This window comes from Pelecanus crispus, chromosome 21, assembly GCF_030463565.1.
Source record: "Pelecanus crispus isolate bPelCri1 chromosome 21, bPelCri1.pri, whole genome shotgun sequence".
In the NCBI taxonomy this organism is placed as follows: domain Eukaryota; kingdom Metazoa; phylum Chordata; class Aves; order Pelecaniformes; family Pelecanidae; genus Pelecanus; species Pelecanus crispus.
In genome coordinates this window covers 3370089-3381841 of record NC_134663.1, presented here as the reverse complement: position 1 = coordinate 3381841, position 11753 = coordinate 3370089, and positions in this window count along the sequence as shown.

Here is an 11753-nt window from a genome sequence, read left to right as displayed (position 1 = left end):
ACCTCATTGACCTGTGAAGTTTTTGTGGGATCATAATAGTATTTTAAGTTATACATTTAACAGTTGGGAGAGATCACAGGCAACAAATATTGCTTAAGCTTTCACTTGCTCCTTCTAAGCAGAACATCAGTTTGTGGCTTTCAGTGTTTTGCTGCAAGCTCAAAATTTGTTGTTGGGATGAAGCATTTTGTGGTTTCTGGAGCAAATGGTCCATTATGGCCTGCAGCTGCAGAGGACCAGCCGCAATAATCTGCCTGGTCCTTCCCCAGTCCCACCATACAAGCTCTATGAAACAGCCACTACCGCAAAAATAAGGGTAAATTTACATTTCAAGAGAGAGTCCCACCAGTGCATCCAGGTGCAAGCCACCATCTTCACCAAAATGCAAACTATCCTGGACCTCGCGTCTCAGAGCCCTTTTCAATAAAACATCAGTTAATAATTTCTTATTCTGGAAGACCAGATGTGTGGATTGGCTGAACAGTAGGTGCGTAACACAGATCAAACTACATAATTATAAACAAACACTTCACATCCTGTTAGTTTGCAGTCAAAGGTGACATATAAAGCATGTGCGTACCTGATGGATCATTACAGTCACCTGGAAACCGTTCCGGCTGAAAACTCAGCACTTTTCCTTTCTGAATTGGTTTTGAGCTGCGTCAGTTCCCTGACGTGGCTTACCACACTGCTATTGCCTGCAGGATGGAATCAGAAAGAGGGGTCCAATTGCTTGTTCTGGCAGCAGCCTGGGTTTACACCGGAATAGAATAGCTTATGATTCCACAGACTGCAGACTCTCTCATACTTGGTACTGAAAGTATTAATACAGTCTTCTCCAGTCCACAAAGGACACTTACATGTTAAGAACAGATGACAACTAAAGAAAGAATTGCTTTTACTACTGAAGTGTAATACTTGAGTTGAAGTTAATGCAAGCCCATGTTACCACCAGCAGAAAAAGAAAATAACTACATTGTTGATTCCTTATGCCCTAAGTTAATAATTTTAAACCAAGGAGATAATACTTGACCAAGAATAGGTTACCGCATTCAGTTTGTCCCTAAAACTGACCAGCTTTCAAGGAAGATGCACCAGATAGTATCTTTCCTTCCCAAATTAGAGGTGAAGCATGTTGCAAGGAAGCTTTGTGAGACCCAGAAAATCCTGTTGCTTAAAGAGGATGCTGCCCATCAGATGATCAGCAGTGGTTTTGTCCCTTTACAAGGCTGAAGCTTTGACAATCCCATCTGTTACTTGGGTTGAAAACTCACTGCAAGTGAGAAACTGCAAGCCATTTGTCTCTCATGTATACTTCCCTAAAAATGCTACCATTTCCAATCTTGCACTCTCTGCTGTCTGCCATTTCAAACTCAGCCCATATGCCACCTGTATTATCCATGCTAAAGGTAGCAGTCTCCAGGTTTAACCAAGGACAAAACTAGAAGGCAGCAAATCCGTTTGAACCCACAATCAACAAATCTGTGGAATATAACCCAGGACATAAACCACTTTGAACCAAAATGCAAAAATCAGACAAGTGACATTGAATCACAGTGTTTACTTCTTGGAATTTCTTGCTGCATCCGTACCATTTATAGGGTTGTGTTTAAAATAAACGCAAATACTTCTATATTAGTTTCCAGAGCCCAGATAACCAACAGTCACAATGTGTGTGTTCTTTCTAATGAACTTGTATCTTTGCACTTCACAATTATCAACATACCCATGCCACCACTGAATGGAAGCTGTTACCATCTAACAGCCTGTATCACACAAATCGCTGGCATTACCCTCATTACCACCACCTTTGTAACTGGTCCTAACAGGCACCATGGTTCGCAGGCAGATCAGTGGCCCAAGAAGCTCGCACCTTCCCCTCAATCCTCATCAACTTACTCAAATTAAGCACGAAACCAATGAGGACCGCTACCTGCACGCAAAGCTTGAACACAGCACAGGATGCCATTGTAGATAGGAAACCAACAAGTCCGCAAACATCAAATTAACAAAATTACGATTACATTAGTGCCACGTATCAAACGCTGCCTGATAAAGCTAGTCACTACATAAATAATTCTGTTCACCGCCTGTGGATTAACCCTATCAGTTCTGGTTGCAAATTAAATGCAAAAGCTGAAGCATTACAGACTATGTCAGTTTGGTCCATGTGTCTGCATACAGGGGAAATGAGTATCTTTTTCACAGGGAAGTACGGGGGTCCTTCCCACTGGCACACTTTTTGATTGGTAACGTAAGGCAAGAGGCAGTTTTTTCCCTCCGCCCTGCTTACTCACAAGCTGGTGCCCTTTGTGGGCGGGAATCCATCATGATCAGCAGCTGGCTCAAGCTAGCACAAAAAACTCAACCCAGAAGCTAATAAAAAGGAAGACAGAGGAGTGCCTCTGATTCACCCTACTGCCCAAGGCCATTCATGAGGTAGAAGAGCCTTGCTCAAAGGTGTGCTTAAAAAACCCCACCATAATCTAGCACAGCCAATCATACTAGCATTATATAGCTTACTTGATTATAATACCAAAATTTTAAAATTCCTTATGCTCAGAGTAATCTCACCAAGTCATACACACACGCTCATATATATTAATAGCCTGGGCTGTTACTTACACAGAAAAAAACAAAGTTCAGGGCATACAATACTCCACACCCTCCCGGTTACCAGAGCAGAAACTAGATAAGGTTGTGCTGCGTACAATATCTCCGAAGCGTAAGCCACAGTTCTGCAAGAAGTGGGCTGCCTCTCAGCAAAGCCACTTCGAAATCAAGTAGGTAACTTATTTCACTCACTCTGTGCAAAATTGCACTGAATGAGGATCATCACCTTTAAACTCATGGACTGAACTTGAATGAATAACCTCACGGGAGCCAGGGCAATTAACACTTTGCAAGCATGAAATTAAAATTTTTTCTCACATCAAGAAGTCCTCTGTGGAACATAAGGGGCACAGAAGATCACTCTTCATTAAAATAAACTACCAGAAGTTGTTTGTGTCATTAGTGGTTTCCTGCTTATTGTTCTCTGCCCAGTTCTCACAAGCAACCTCAAAATCGTGTGGTTTTCAATTTGTCAAACTCTCAAGGAAAGAAGAGCTTATCAGCGACCCCACTGGCTACATTCCTCCTAGAGAAAAGCGAGCCAGCGTTCAACAATCTCCTTTTAAACGTGGAGGACAGGGCAGAAGGTACAAGGTGTCAGTCAAGGTTTCACTATTTCCTGCCCTATGTCAAGATTTCCCCCCCCTGCAAAGATGCCACCCCCAGTCCTGAATTTGCTCATTGTAACCATCTTATTGCTTTTTCTATCCACATCTTCGTTTTGGCTGCTACGTTAGAGCACTCTTCACCGTAAAACACGCTGGAGAGACAAAATTACAAAGGTCAGTCCCAAACTTGCAGGATTCCAGAACCCCCGAGCTCCCAGGGCGCGAGCTGGACACACACCACCGCCTCCGTCCCTAAGGGCTGGGCGCCACTGCCCGCTGCCGAGCCCTGCAAGCGGCGGCGAGCACAAACTGAAAAAAAGAGAAGTAAGAACGTGCGGGGAAGAAACGGCTCAGGGGTGTGCAGAAGAAAAGGCACGGCTCCAGATGAGGGCAGCAAGCGAGCGTGCGCTGCGGGGACCGGGGACCCGGCAGCGGCGGCCCGGGGAGGGGCGCGACGGCAGGAGCGGGGCGGGGGGGAGGCGGGGGGTCCGAGCGGCCCGGCCTGGCACTCACCGACCCCGTACTTCTCCCGCTTGGTGGGGATCCAGCGGGCCATGCCGGCGGGCGGGCGCTGCCCCGCGGCTCGGCTCTGCTCAGCGCGGCCGCTCGCCCGCCGCCCCGCGCTGCCTGCGGCCGGCCGCCCCGGGCCGCTCCGCCATGCTACGGAACTGGCCGGCAGCCGCCCAACTTTCCTGCCTGCCTCCCCGCCGCGCCGAGCCGAGAGGAGGGAGGGAGGGAAGGAGGGGAGGGGAGGGGAGGAGGCGGCTCTCCCCGCCCCGGCGGGGATCACCTGCTCCCGGCCCGCCCCGCCCCGGGGAGCGGGCCCCGGCGCCGGCCGGTGCGGGGCGAGGTGCCGAGGGGCCGGGGCAGGGACGGCGGAGAAGGCGCTAACGGGGAGGGCGGGCGGCGAGGGGTAACGCGTCCCCGCGCTGCCGCTTCGCAGACGGATGTGTAAGCCTGCAGCTTCCCACGGCAGAAATCCAGATTTTTTTTTTTTAAATAATTTATCACTAACAAAGAAAACGAAAGGTTATTTTAAAAGCACGCCAGGCATCTGGAAAAATGGTCACAGGACCGCACTTTGCAAAAGACGCAATGTTCTTGTTTATAAGATTGACTTGGTGCTCGGTGACGCAAACCTCCGCTTGACTCCAGCGTTGCGAACCGGGGCTCGATAAAGTATTCCGAACTGGAGACGGACGGACGCTGCGCACCTATGCTGCGGCGCAGGTCTGACGCTGGGACATCAGCCAGGCTGGCTGGCTTCTGCGGGTACATCGGCTGCGGTGCGGCAAATTGTCCCGGAGAGGGACAGTGCTACTACTTAGACCTTTAATTAAGCAGCACCACCGCAAATCACAGCGGCAGGTTCTTCACAAAGCGCCGGGTCCCAGCTGAGGAGACCCAGGTTCTCGTCACCTGCCTGGGGCTGTAAGTAACCAGGTCTGGCTTTCATTGGCGCCTGATCTTTGCTGTATGCCCATCTCCCACAGAAGGCAATGAGAACTGTCGCCATTCAGAGTATTTTAAAATCTAACCACCTGTTTAATTGCACCGAAGCATGAAAATCTGGGGAGATAATCTTTTTTATTATTTTACATTACAAGTGAGAAGCACTAGGGGTAGCTCTATTGCTCAGCTGCGGTGGTGCCCCGGGCAGATCACTTCACCCCTCTCCGATTCCCAGCCTCCATCCCTCTTCGTGTTCAGAACAGGTTTCCATACTACAGACTCTCCCACCTGTGTTTCTAGTTAAGTTTAATTTGCCTTGATCTTCACTGGCGCCTCTAAGTGGCAGACTAATATAAATAAGAACTAATTACTGGTAATTTGCTCTAACAAATAAACTTGTTCTTTGCAAGCCAGAATTTTAAACATAAGGACACCTGATATCACTATTAGCAGCAGTATCATTGTACAATATGCTGGGGTTTTAACAATACGTGGTGATCTGTCATCTGCCAAGAATGTGTGGCCCATGAACGGTACACACACGGCGCGTTACTCATCTAGCTGTGACGGGCAGTCATGCTACAGCCAGTTTCCACTACAGAGCCGAACCCTTCTCTAAAATGATGTTTTGACCTTCTCCCAAGGGCTGCTCATGACATGACTGAGATGCTCCCAACTATATTCAGATGTGTACGTCTGAACCACTGAGCATGAGAACGCTACAGCTTAGAAATTAAATACGGACGCGGGCTCTTTCAATACCGAAATGGCACCTGAAGCTTCAACACAGAGCATGTCAATACGTAGGGCAAGTTTTAAGAAAATAAGATTTGCAAGCTGGAACTGGTTAACTAATTTGTTATTTATAAAACACTAATTCAACCCAGCCAACCATGATCAGATGTGGTACTGGCACAAATCTGAAGTCATCGTTCTTATGCACAGAAACCTCTCGCTAAAGATTTGTAGAGAGCCACGGGCTCAAAGAGAGGAGAGGGCCCTGCCTAGGGCTGGTCCCCTCATCACACCACAGGATGGAGCATGCAAGCTTGTATGAAGAGCAAATACTTCAGTATTTTGCAAATTCTTTTACTCTGGAAGATTCACCCAGACTTTTTTTATGGAAGCTTAACATTGCAAAGTGCTTTGAGACCTTAACACGAAGAGCAATGTAACTAGGCTATCAAGACAATTGAACAGGAAGACGGTTGTTCCAGGCCTCTCTGCTCTGATCTCGGACCACCTGGATTCCAAAATCCTCCCTGTTCTGAATGGGATATGGCTTTTCTGTGGCCCTTTTGCAGTGTATGGCAGAACAAGTGGTGCAGAGGAGACTGCTTTTTTTGCATCACCCCACATTCCCTTCTGTCCAGGGAACACTCCATCTGCCCCTGGAGGGCTGCTTTAGCAATGCCTGAAGTGTTAGTCTTGCAAAAGTTTCAGTGCTTCGAGCTAAACATTCCTCGCTGCAATTCAAGGTGCTATGTGTGCGTTAACATCCAAAGTTACTTAAAATGACCCTACTTAGAAAGAGAAAACCATCTGTTTCTTTTCCGGTAAAGATCCTTTTCTCTCTTTACATTTTACTTATGCTTAGCCATGCCTTTCTGTAGCATAATCCCAAATAAAGGAGAGAAACAGCTTGATGAGTAGTATCTAGGATGACAAGAGAGGGACTGAGGAACATGCCTAGATCTGAGGCCAGATTATTAAAGAAGAAAAGTATTCATGAAGACACTGAAAGGAGTTTTTGAAAGACCACCTGTATTCTGGCTGCCAAGGCCTTTGGCTAGAGGTTGTCTAATCGAGAGTCTAACTGACAGCCTAGAACCTTGATTTTACTTTAAGATTCTTGATTTTGTAGTTAAGCTGGCTGAGCTGTGCCAGTATTTTCCAAACCAGGTAAAGCAAATTCTTGGCAGCAAATGAAAAACAGAGCAAAGCATGAAAAGATAGACAAGTAGTAACTAGAGTAGCTGGTTTTATTACTGAAGTAGGGAAAGTTGGTGAATGTTTCATTAAATATAATGATTTACAAACGTCAGGAGCACATGAAGGAAGCAATCTCAGCTATCACTGAAAGTAGCTTTTATTTCAGAAAGCCTTTTATTTAATTTTATAGTATCACCAGATATATCTTTTCCTTCTCTCTCTCTTTCTTGTAATGCTCAGGTGTTGTTTAACAGGGTCATTAATGGTGAACAGTCCAGACCCTGTTCTTCCCCGCCCCAAAGAGGAGCAAGATAGATAGTTAATTCCAGTTGAGGCTACACCCGAGATTAACTCGGTTTACATAAATACCACATCAAAACCACAATACTGAGGTCATGAGACAGATCAGAGCTGGAGAGAATCTGAGCGACTAAGGTTCATTCACATTTTTAGTGCACTAAGCAAGCCATATTACTCCCAGGTCTTTTACTTCATAGTTGAAAGAACAGCATATTTGCAAATTATCAGGCTTCTGAACTAAAACCTTTACTAAACTTAGCATTTCAAAATGTGAAGTTAACAGAGTCATTAGAAAGAAGCCCGTGTCTTAGAAACATTTCTGAAGCACTAACCGCTTCTCTTTTTTTGTGGCATAACTGAAGTTTAAGAAACGGAATTCTAGTGCCCTCCTGTGTTCCAAATAAGAACTACAACAGCTAAACAAAATACCGACCTTCACTGAATGAATGGAAAAGGGAAGAAAAAAGGGGTTTCCTGTGATAACACTGAAGGACTCTTCTAGTCACCAGCCTGGATCCTATCTAGCTAGGTTCTGTGCATAGACAAACCAAAAAGATGTCACTTGAATCAAGTGGCTTACATTCAAAGCAAGAGAAAGGACATGGAAACAGTGTGGAGAAAAACGTAAAATAACAAAACCGTGCTGTTCAGCAAAATAGTAAGTGGTTTTAGCACACCAACTAAAAAATGACTACTACAGCTAAAGCCATCTCATCATTAATTTAGTAAGTCAATCTCTCTAGCTGATGAATGATCAGGTCTGGTTAAAAGTTGGACTCTCATTTTCCAATCACCAGCAGAAACCATAAATAAAAAGCAGCAGAGTAAGCTAGATAAGCAATTAAATATACAAATACATACATACGCCACAAATAGGAGAAAACAGTGGTTTTATCCATCTGCCTGTACATGTTTTATCATGGAACAATATTTAGCATATTATCTGCAAATCTCATAGCCCAGATGCATTACAGCTGAATATTTCACTGCACATTTTGTTGCCCAAATAAGGCAAACGCTTGTATGATAATACTAGTTTTGTTACTTAGTTTGCATTACCTTATTGTCAGTTCATTTTGTTGTTCTGTTAATGTAACAGGGATATTTCTAATCAATTTTTCAACAAACCCACTATTTACCTGCCACCAATTTCACTGGCACTCTTTTTTTTTTTCCCAGATTATTCTGCACCAGCACAGCTGTGAGAAAGGGCAAACATTCATTAACTAAACTGAAGTTTACAGCTACTAGAACCCCCCTTTCAGTTATCACATGGAGCTAAGGTATGACAAACTTGCGCAGAAGTACTTTCTCCTATTTACAGCTAAAGAGTAAGCAAAGGACTGTGTAACCAACACCAGCTCATGCATTATCACAAGATCTCTCTCTTCTGTAAATATATTTCAGTATGTTCCATCTTCCTGCAGTGATGGAAGGAAACAATTTCTTCACTGGAAGAAATACATAGCAGCTCTGTGCACACCTCATTGACTCAAGGTCTAACGTGAACGGGTGTTGACTGCTTCCTTGTTTTATTTACATACAGTATAAATTGCTTCTTAAACAGGGCATATAGCATTTCTCTGAATAGAAGAGAGTAGCAAATTCCCCGGGAGGCTAACTGCATATGATAACACACCGTTACCCTGCATGGTATTCCAGGCTGACAAACAAGCAGAACTGTGGGTAAACAATGTTTCTAAGAAGGCCATTAATGGAGAAGATTGCTTTTGTGTAAAAACAGCGAAAGCAATTACGTGATTTGGACAGGAGATTTCCCATCCAAAACTGATATATGTCTTGGGGACAGATTTGTAAAGGTATTTAGATGCTTAATGATGCTGAAAGGTGCCTAGTAGGAATTTAAAAGTACCTTAAAAGCTAAATCCTGTTGAAATTAACGTAGGAACGGCAAGTCTCTCGGAAAGCCATTCAGGCTTAGATTTGCTAGTGTATGTCTAAGTTAAGACCTGACATTGCATGTCCCCAGCACTGTGCCACACAAGCTTATCAGCTCAAATTCAGAAGCTGCGTAGGTACCGTCTTCATGTGACTTACTCAGTTGGGTTCAGCAATGTTCAAAATCTCCCAGTTTTAATGACTTCAGGATCTGCATTCAAATAACAGGCAGGCACAGATTTCTTGAGGAGGTCAAGAGGACTTTACTTCCCCTTGTCAGCAGCAACAGGCATGACCAGTATCGCTAGCTGGGCCATGTCTGCAGACACAGTGCTATATAGCTCCTCTGGATTCCCTCCAGGTCAGCCCTGCACTTCTTCAGTCCTACTGGGGTAGAGCTGTTGATTCCAGTACAATTTTGCCACTGTTGAGTTGGGGTAATACGGTGCTGAGTAGGGTAATGGTTTGTTAGACAGATTTATCACTTTTTCTCAAGAGAAATCCTAGATGAAATGTAATCATCTGTGTTTCATGATTTTGTGCAAATATTTCCAAAGCCATCTGACTACTGAAACCTGACTCCTTTTCAATTAAACAGGAATGGGGACTATAACAGCCCTTAGGCAGCTTTGAAAATTTCTGCCTTGATGTATCCTTAAGTCAGATGAACAGGTTCTGAGTAATCAGTTGGCATTTCCATTTTAATAGCTTTGTATTTTTATGTCTGAGTTTATTAAAATTTCAAAGCTTAGCTTCTCTACCCCTCCTCCATCTGTTTCTTTTTAAGGAAAGACAGAAGAATCTTCCCATCTAGTCTGCATTTTATCCAGATGGTGATCTCTCCCTTTGTTCAGGCATGAATTCTATCCATGCAAATCAAAGCATCCATCATGCAATCAACTCTTGCATTAGTTGCAAAGCTCCATAGGATATTTGCTTAATTAGAAATTGCAAGGTGTAACACCACATCTGCAACACTTAAGAGCATGTTCAATGCTGCAAATGCCAGCATGATGTATGCATTCATTTACTTATCTGCACCAACTCAATGTGAGAAGGCCAATACCTTACTTCTGTAGGTAGTTAGGTCCCAAATCCAATATTCCTGAAATGAAACACAATGGGAAATGACACCTTAAGGGGTAGAGCATTCAGAGCTCTCACTTGTAAAATTGCTCTATCATCTGTAATTCACTTGAGTCCACTTACTGCTGCCACACGCACTGAGAAAGAGCCTCACGGGCCAGCAGCAAATTCAACTCTTCAGCTCATGAATGAGTAACTGCTGGAAGCCAGACTTTATTATTCATATTAGTAACTCCTTCAGTGGTCATGATCCTCAATCAATGTAAATCAGCACAGTCTCACTGAAAGGAATTGTTTTGCTTGCTTTTCACATTTCATGCACCAAATGTCAGTCTCAGTAATGTCAAAAAGGGTTGTGACATTAATTTCAGTTAGAAATCATCTCACTGATATATTTCAAGTTGTGATGCCAAGACCTTTCCCAACAGCTGGATATTAAATTGTTTTATCTTGCTTTTGAGCTTCTTTTAAAAAGGTCAGTAGAAGGCATAGGCAGAGGTTATCTTGCAATTCCCTTTGTCTGAAAGACTGCTGCATGTTTGATGAAAGGTTTTGCAAGTCAGTGGCCTTGGGTAAAATCTCATAATCAAAATTGCTGGACTGAAATTTGTGACTATTGCTAGGTCATAAAAGAACAAAAAAGTTTGACAGAAACAGACCTTTAGTACTTCAAGCTTTTATTACAAGATCTGTGAAGTAAGATGAAGATCTCTGTTACCTTGTCCTGTCAATAACTGATCTGATGAGGTATGAGCTACCCAAAGGAAGCCGGCCATAAAACTATGCAAGCGAAGTCAGCAGATTCGAGGAAACAGCAGAATACCCATTGTCAGCTGCTGTAAACGAGCAGTTCTTCACCAATGTCAGTGTTTCTACGAGGATTTACATTAACTGAGGTTCTGATCTGTTGCCAGAGGGGCAGACACATGAGCTCTTTAGTAGGTGACTGAAATGGACTGGAACCTTCCACAAGAAATGACCATTACCAACTCATCATTAGCTCATTAGAGAAGGAAATCTGTAGGTGTCCGAGTCTTGTATCTAGTTAAACTCTGCATTATTTAAAACTCCCTCAGCTACTGACTTGAGCTTTACAAATTAAGAATGATGAAAAGCAAGCAGCAAGTTAACTCTTCCTTTCAAAAATACTTAAGTAATTTCCTTTCCATTCTTCACAGTAAATCAGCCTAAAGAACAGGCCCAGGAAAATTCAGCAAATGGGCTTAAAGGAACCGATTTCACTGGTTTCTAAAGGGACACTCGAACTCACAGAGAAAGAATAGTAGAGGTGGCATTGCTGTTTAAAACTATATTCCATGGCTAATTACTGTGAAGAGAACAGCAAAAATCTCCTTTTTTTAACCTTTGTGTTAAAGAAATTTTCAGAGCCTGGAACATAACCTAGGGATTCCAAATTCCCACACTCTGTTTTGATCGCTGTATTTTATTCTTTTGCTATTTTATTAAAAAGCATTTGATGCTGGAGGAAGAACTCTATTTATAAATTCAAGAAAGATCACTTTCACAACTGGTGGGCTGATTGAACTCCTCTCTCTCAAACTGGTATTTGTCTAGGAAAAAGCTGTAATACTGATGGCTTTTCTTGCATCTAGTTGTTGATTTCTACATGACTAAATGGTCACAGGGTTATGTTTTCGGCCCCTTGTTCCTAACTATATTAAAAAACATATTCACACACTTTCTAATACTGTTTTCTATGTAAGCAATTGCATACAGCAGCTCCATGAATGGTTTGGAACTGTCAAAAGGAAGCACAGAATTCTGCTAGATTTGGAACAGCAAAGAAGTGTCCCCAGGGCAATATCTGGTTTATGACACCATTCACACCGTTAATATGCCTGG